Raw genomic sequence first — 8,905 nt, 5'->3', positions numbered from 1 at the left:
AGTAAGCGACGCACCTCCACGTTATCAGTGCTAGTGTACAGTAATTAATAAATTATAAACAGCATAGTTTGTGCCTGTATAACGTTGCCCATAGGAAACCGTTTCATGGCCGAATATCTCAAGAGCAGCCAGACGCCTCTCGAATATCTTCGGAACAGCTCCAAATTACCAACAACAAGCAGGGGTGAGTAGAACATCATGTTATAATGTGAAATCAAGGGCCCAATGTCAAAAAAACGGTCTTGTCCTTTAAGGTGGTTGCTATGGACGCTGCTATCTCAACGTCACCGACCTGCGCCGATATTCCCCGTAATTTCTGTTAAAAAATAAAAATAAAAAATGTGTATATATATAAAGATATAGCCACATAACAATAGTGACCTTATCATAGAAATGGTTGATAAAACATTATCAACCATTTCTATCAGTGGGCCATTATTTCAGTGAGCTAGTAGAAGAGAGAAGGCCTGTTATCAGGCATGGGCTTTTTTTTTGTTTTTCAACTTTATTGACCAAACGTGTATCTCTCATAATATATTCATCATAAATATATTATATGCATATATAATCTGTCTTTATGCGACTATAAATAACCCTTGCAAACCGGAAGTACTACGAGTACCGTGTTGATTTTGTATGATATTACATGGTGCGGCTCTAAAAGTATCTGAAGTAAATTTATTTAATTTTTTTTTTTGTATTGATCATCGATATCAAGTGTAATTACTAATTCGGCTGTACTTGATATTTGATATATTTAGTAGATGTATGTTTTTCCAACCCTACTTTGCAAAACGGAAGAAGCTGCTAACCCAAAACCACATTTCGACAATAACAGTTAGAATATCCTACATATACCAACATCTTGACTTTTTCCAAACCTCAATCATATAGATGAAGTATAATTACTAATTCGGCTGCACTAGATATTTGATATATTCAATATATATATGTTTTTAAAACCCTACTTTGCAAACTGGGAAGAACTACAAATATGGCGCTAATTTGGATCAGATACATAGCACATCACTGGGAATTGTAGTTTATTTTAAAAACGGGCGTATTTCTTATAATTTGGAGTAGTAAATACTAAATTGAGAGTACAAGGAGAGATTTAAAGGGGTGGAAAACACATTTATGTCATCAGATTTTAAATATGCAATTGTGAAATTGGTGAAAATGATTACCATATTTGATAGTGCCCCCACTTGGTGGTCATATCCATATGGGTATAGTCACATAACTGAAGTCAAGAGCTCTCTATAACAGTTGGTTCCATATCTGTAGCCTCTTCTGTTAATGATTAACAAGCCTTCTAAATTGCACTGAGGTCAACGTTCAGAGGTCAATATTTCAAGGCAGGACTGATTTATAATCTTCACACTGACATATGTTACTCACCAGGTCAAGGTCTTTTCAAAAATGTCTTTCATTTTGTCCTACAACAAAGTTTAATTTTCACCTCTGTTTGTCGTCAGCCTCTTTCAGGTATGGTTTCTAAGACCATTTGATTGTCCAGCCTGGATGAAATCAAGTCTGGATTTTTTTTTAATTTTTGGTCAGAAAGAACCTTCAAGGTATTGATGATTTTCCTAATCATGTTCATAATTTTGGATTTGGGCTACTGTAGACTTTATTTTACTCATAGGTGGGTGACAATGGGCCCCTGGGCATGGGTTTGTCAACATCCCATACCCCCACGGCAGGGCACTCACTTCACAAAAATGATAAATAATAACAATAAAGATTATTCTTCAACAGGTAGCCCTCTCAGCACCTCAATTATCCTACCCTGCCTCGCCATGCATCTTCTGTAAAGACAGACATATGTGTGTGTGTATGTTATTTGTCCTCTATATTCACTAGTATAATACTACTACTCTTTCATCACTATATTAATCAGCCCAACTTCTTCCATCAAATCAGATACATATATAACCAAATAGACATATGTTTGTTTATGTCGGCATACATACATACATAAATAGGAGTCATGTTTTTTGGTAAGTAGCTCTTTAACCAGCTTGGAGTGGTTGCCAGGTTCGCTAGTACCTGCGTTTTTTACGCATTACGTGACCAGTCCGCGTCTATTGGGTCAACAACCACACTGCTACAATAGCGACCAGGCAAGCTAAGCATAAAAGACAAGATCTGGCAACCTGATAAAAAAAACCAAAAAAAAACGCAGCAGGACTGATGTGTGCTGATAACGTCTATTGAATAGACTGATAACAGTCAAATAGGGTGCATAGATATACTTATATTATTATTTATGATCAAAAAATTATCTTTTGCTTGTTGTGAATACATATTCAAAAAAATGTAAAATGAACAGAGTAAAGCATATTAGAATGCATACACAACAGAAGTTCTGTTGTGTCATTTGTAACTACACACAATTAAATTAGACATTTTTAAATCCTGGTTAAAAACATTTCTGTTCTCATGTGTCTATGCATGAAATCTGCACGATATCTTTTAACTTATCTAGGCTGTTGCTTGTTTTTAAATTCATTTAAATTATTTTATTTGTTTCTCTTTATATTCTTTTATGTATTTTAATGCCTTTTCCACTCCCTGCTGTAATGCTTTTATTTTATGTAAAGCACTTTGAATTGTTTGTACATGAAATGTGCTATATAAATAAATTTGATTTGATAAATTGTTGTTCCTTCACGTCAGCCTAAATTCCTTTCTGCATTGTCCTGATCGGGTTGCTGTGCCTCAGCCACTGGCGCATGCGCCACGCAGATATAGTGTGGCTATATCTAAAAAAAACACCAAAAAATAAATATTTATTATATTTATTATATTATATTATATTATATTTATATTATATTTATATTATATTTATTTTTTTAAACAAAAAGTACGAGGAATGTCAGTGCAGGTCGGTGACGTTGAGATAGCAGCGTCCATAGCAACCACCTTAACAACGGTAGAAAACGTCACATTACGTTTTTTCAAGGAGATACCAAAATTTTCGGCGAAACTAATAAACGAAAGATCGTCTACATTCTCTGAACGAAGATTCTGAAAATATGATGCATAGTTCTCGCTAGAAATGCCATCGAAATGCATACAAATGCAGATGCTGTCCGAAACTGTGGAATGACCTCCCGTTTCACATCAGACAGGCCCCTTCACTGCCCATTTTTAAAACCCGTCTTAAGACCCATTTTTATTCCCTGGCTTTTAACCCAGCATGAGACTCTGTTTCTAGTATTGTTTTATTGTTTTTATTATTTTAATATTGTTGTTGTTTATTGTTGTTTTTACATTGTTCTTGTGTTTTAAGCCTTCTTTTATTTTGTGTTGTACAGCATTTTGTTTCAGCCACAGCTGTGTTAAAAGGCTATATAAAGTTGATGATGATGATGCTTTCTTAAAATGTAATGTTTTTCACAGAAAAAAGGTTGACAGTCGGCCATGTTCCTGTTTTAGCTGAGGGAAACTTGATAGTCACGTGACCTGGTTGCGAAGCAATGTAAATGAATAGGCCGAATAAAACGTGGAATTGTCACAATTTTGGGGGCCAAATTGTGACAATTCCACGTTTTCCCTTGTGGAACAAAGTAGGTATTACACGTTTTTCTGTGAGACTGGGTTGCCTAACCACCTCCCTGCAGTGTACACAGCCTTTAAACAACACTTTGAATGAGAAGTTGTAGGGTTTTCTAAATTCCAGCCACCAACAAACACTACTCGTTTGCCAACAGGGGTAACTTGGGGTGTAGTGTCTTGCACAAGCACCATTTGGTATGTGGTGGAGGAGGGGATTAAACCACCCACCTTGCAATAAGTGAATAACCCGATCTACAATCTGAAACACAATGTAGCAAAACCTTTCAAGCTGGTGCTGACCGTCATGGGACTGGGAGTTTAGTGAAATTTTCTAAAAGCTACTGTCTTGACAGAGATCATTGCAACCTACCAAGGACAACAAACATTTAATTTGGACTACAACTGAACAGAAATCAAGTTTCACTGATATTTCTATGTGCATCATTTCTACACTGGAAAAATTCACTGAGCAAGACCTGAAAGCAGATTCAGAATGCCTGATCCTACTTCAAAGGAGCATCTAACCCCAGTAGACATCTTGGTTGTATATAGATAGTTCATACAAGCTGTTGCTATTCTATCTCAGCTAAAAGTGCTTTTCAAAAAATCTAACAGTCACTGTTTTGTAAGTCAAACACAGCCAGAGAATGAGTAAGTCCCCATTAAAGCTATAGATGTTGACAAGAGAGAAAATAAGTCTCATTAAAAGGTCCTTTTCTAATAAAAAAGGACACATTTCTAGATATGTGGCATTGTATAGATTTATTGTTTCATATCTTTGGCAAAATGTTAGACTTGTAAATCTGTGTAGTTTTTTTTTTAATAGGTTCTCTTGCTTTGAATTACAGGTTGTTCCGTTGAACTCTTTTTATTCTGGTAAAAAATCCAGCTAACACCCATGAACATCTGGCTTTTGAGCGCAGTTATGAAGTGTTTGATTGGTATTAGGTCCTGTGTCAAATGATTCTGCAGTAGTCATGTATTTATCAGCTCAGGTTTTAATCAGCATACATGGGAATACAACCACTGAGCTCCTCCAAAACAGACTGGCAACTTGTGTCATGTGTGCTCAGCTCGATGAGAGCTGGTATAGGCTCCCCACCTTGCAACCTCGAACAGGATAAAGGGGGTGTGGACAGAACAGACACAGATTAGGCAGATGTATGGATCTATACACTATTTATGATCTAATTTGTTCTTACTGATGCTCTTGTAATTTACGTATTAAAGAGTGAGAAGAATTCAAACACCAAGAGAAACACACATTTTTATGAATATTTGCTAATTGATAATTCCAGAAAATTATAATCTTGTTTTATGAATTTCTCAGATTTTTTTAGATCAAAGTGAAATGTTTTGAGAAGAAAATGAAGCAAACTCTTTCACCTCCGTACTGTGCAAAACCCAGTGCTTGAAATGCACAAAAAGGTATCTTGGTATACAGAGAAAATTAAACAATAGGTCTACAAAGCCCTAAGAACTGATGTACGTGGTTAATTTTAACATTTCGTGACTGTATTGAAATCTATTGGTGAAAAAAATCTGGCTGCAGATGGTGGGCACCAAACACAGAAGGAGAAATGTTTTTTCTCAAACAAAAACTTTTAGCAAACAAAAAAATATTTATAACTGGAGATTAGCAGCATTGTGCTTGCTTGATTTTATGGCTTGTTTGACAAATTGCCGGGTCTGGCAATTCTACTTCCTCCCCACCACTCTCATATCTCCGTTGCTAAAACCCACTTTTTCTTACGGCTCGATTTCTGCATAATAGAGTTGGGGTGTAGGAGACGTAAGGAGGTGGACACTTGTGAAAAAAAAACTGAAATTACTTTAATCTTTAGAGGTTGTCACATTTAAGCTATGAATTCGGAATTGCAAGACGCCATATGCTGGCTCTCAGTTTGTCACACTGACTTTAGCAAACCAACTTAGGAAATATTGGGTCCTGAAATGTAGATAAGATGCAAATATTATGAACCTGCAGGCTTCTTACTACCAAATGATGCTAATTGCTCACAGTGAATGTAGAACTACAATGTTTTCTAATCAGCATATAAAGTGTGTAATACTTGTATTGTTCAAAACTCAACTGAAGTCTTGCAAGGTGTGTTAGTTTGTGTTATAAGATGGTAAATTTATCAGACACGCACAGACAACTAAGCTCCCCCTATTTTCTTACCAATTTTGTTTTGTGCCTCCATCTTCTAACGGTTTTTAATCACTTGTTAAACCATAGAAAAACTACCTCTTCCTTTCACGTATCTGTGATCCCTCAGCAGCATCACTGCTGGTGAAAATGCATTCACTTATTTACAAAAAATATTCAAGGTCACTTATGAATCTCCAACAATTTTACTGTTGATATAACCTGGGACATACTGTAAAATAGATTAAGATTAAGATCAAATTTATTGTCATGCATACAGTCATACACACAAAATTTGTCCTCCGCTTTTAACCCATCCAGGTGGGCACCTGTTGACACACACATGCACAGGGTCACACACTCATAGAGACAGATGCCATACACTGGAGCGGTGGGCAGCCATTCACAGCGCCCGGGGAGCATAGGGGTACGGTGCCTATTTCAAGGGAACCTTGGCCGTGACCAGCTTCAGTTTCACTAATCTTTTTGAGTGATGAGAGTGAGAATCAAACCGCCAACCCTCCGGTTATTGGACTAACCACTGAGCCACGGCCGCCCAAACTACACAGACACTGAGCTTTTATAACTTATAAACAGCCCTGTTTTTGAAACGTAAGTGTAGAAATGAGAAAAAGCTTTAATTATTGTTAAGAAATCCAGGGACTGGATTGTTGGTTGGTCCAAGCTTGAGTAGCTAGTAGACTGATGGTTTTGCAAGTCAGACGGAGTGAATTGGCTCAAATGAAAGGTAAGATGACAGCCCTGCACATCACAAGTGGCTTCTCCATCTTAATATATACTATCTGAAATGAGTGTGTCGGTGTAGATTCACAGTCATCCAGGTCATGGTAATCCCAAGAGCTTGAATAAGGGCAACTGGACCTCAGGAGTCTGAAATGAGCTCTTCCTACTTTTTCCAGTCTAGTTTTCTGTACTTTCTAGTCATAGCAGCACATTTCTCCAAAAAGCTTGAACTAGAATGAATCCTAGCTTTTCCATTATTCAAAAAAATGAGCAAGTTTGCTTTACTAATGAGCTTTAGGCTACATTTAAGACTGAACTGGGAAGGAAACCCTCAAAGCAACCAATTGCAAGCATTTCCATCAGGTGCAAGATGGGAAACAATCTCAGAAAAATCTAGTTGTGATCTTGCAAATAGTGACCCTACAAGATCTCGAGTCTTTGCAAAATCTTTAGTTTGTTACCTGACATTTTGTGGCATTTTCTTTAGATGTGGGAGGTTGTGAGGAGTTAGTCTTTTAAAAAGCTTTTTCAATTTTTTTTAAAAGCTGTCTAGTGAATTGGAGGCATTAAGAGATACATCCTGCATCCATCACATCTGGAAGAGGTAACTCTTCAGAATATCTTTTCAGTCACCTCAACTGGAACAGAAGTTGGACGTGATATTTGCATGTGCACACTTCTCCCCCTGCTCTGTGCCCTACCCCTCTGATGAGCACCGCACATACTGCATACTATATGAAAGCAAGCTGTGCACACCATCAGCAACATCAATAGTGTTTGTCCAGAGGTCCGTTTCACGTAGCAGGTTTTGTGAAAACTCTGAGTTGGTTAACCCTGAAATGAGGGAAACTCTGAGTTTTCCGTTTCACAAAGGGAGGTAACTCAACCCCGAGAAAGAGGGGTAACTCTAGCCTGTTTCACAAAGGGAGGTAACTTAACCTCTCGGTCAGTTACCGGAGTAACAGACTCTCTGAACCTAACCTGGTCGGGACCAGGTTTTACTCAAGAAACCTCGAGTTTCTTTCTGTCTCCGCCCTCTTTCAGCCACACACGCCACTTGATTTCCTCATTCATTCAGTCAGCAGAGCGAGTTCTTCTACTTCTATAAGTCCATTAGGCACAGTAGGAGACGACTTTTTTCACGAACATGTCCTTTTGACAACGATCCCGTGGATGAAGGTGCAGCATTACTGCGCAGAGAAATAAATATTCGTCGGAGATGGTTATCAGACCGCGCATAGATGTTTTTGCATTTACAGACAATTATCTTTTTGAGCGGCACCATCAGAATGTGTTGGGGCAAAAAAAAAAAAGACATAAAAGACAAATAAATATTTGTATGAATAGGCTTAAAAAAGACATATATAGGCCTATTATATTTTATAAAGGCACTCGTGTCTTGAGGGTGGACTCCCTTCCCACTTCCCTCCCGTTAGAGGTGGTGGTGCTGGGCACCACCCGATTTACAGGCATCTGCCTTCTTTCTGTTGGCTCAGTAGAAGTCTGTGTTAGTTTAAATAGGCTTAATTATTTAACAGAACATGATATAGATGATGACTCTAAATTGTCCTTCGGAGTGACTGTGAGTGTGCATGGTTGTTTGTCTCGTTGGTCTCTATGTGGCCCTGTGATGGACTGGCGGCCTGTCCAGGGCGTACCCCGCCTCTTGCCCATTGACCACTGGGATAGGCTCCAGGCCCCCCGCGACCCGACTGACAGATTCAGCGGTAGGCTATAGATAATGGATGGATGGATGATATAGATGAAAAGACATAGTTTATGTGTGTGAAAACAGCATTATGTTGGGAATAAAATAACTGCACAAGGCCACTTAATAATTATTTTACAGTGTAAAACATGATCAAAATGAGGTACCTCCATGCCGAGGTCTCACCTGTTTGAACAATGTTTTTATATTTCATCTTAAACTGCTGCCAAGTGCACTTCTCCCCCGCGGGATTGCACCTAAATGAAATAAATGAATGGGCTACCATTCAAGCAGTTTCCCCTGTAATATTATTGTGATTGCAAAGGACTACATTTAAACTTACACTTTTGCTGCTGCAACGGTGTTGCACTTATTTCTAAAAACGTATTGAAACTCGCCGTATGAGCGCATAAGATTTCCAATTCGAGGTTGGTGAAAAACGTAGCCCCTCCTCTTCCCCGTTGCCAAGGTGACTCGTCGAATCGGGGCTCCATTGATGTTGGCTTTTTAAAGTTGTTGCGCACGCGCTAAACTCAAGGTGAACTTACTCAGAGTTGATTAACCTCACTCAAATCAGCGTTTCTGGAACCGAAAACTCAGGGTTTTCTATCTCAGAGTAGATCAACTCAGAGATCAGGAATAGACTCAGAGTTGGTTGAACCTGCTACGTGAAACGGACCCCAGGTAATATGTGACAGACTACACTCAACACTGCTTGATGAAAATCAATCAACGCGTCA

The sequence above is a fragment of the Odontesthes bonariensis genome, chromosome 6 (genome assembly GCF_027942865.1).
Source record: "Odontesthes bonariensis isolate fOdoBon6 chromosome 6, fOdoBon6.hap1, whole genome shotgun sequence".
NCBI lineage: Eukaryota > Metazoa > Chordata > Actinopteri > Atheriniformes > Atherinopsidae > Odontesthes > Odontesthes bonariensis.
Note: the sequence above shows the minus strand (reverse complement) of the source record.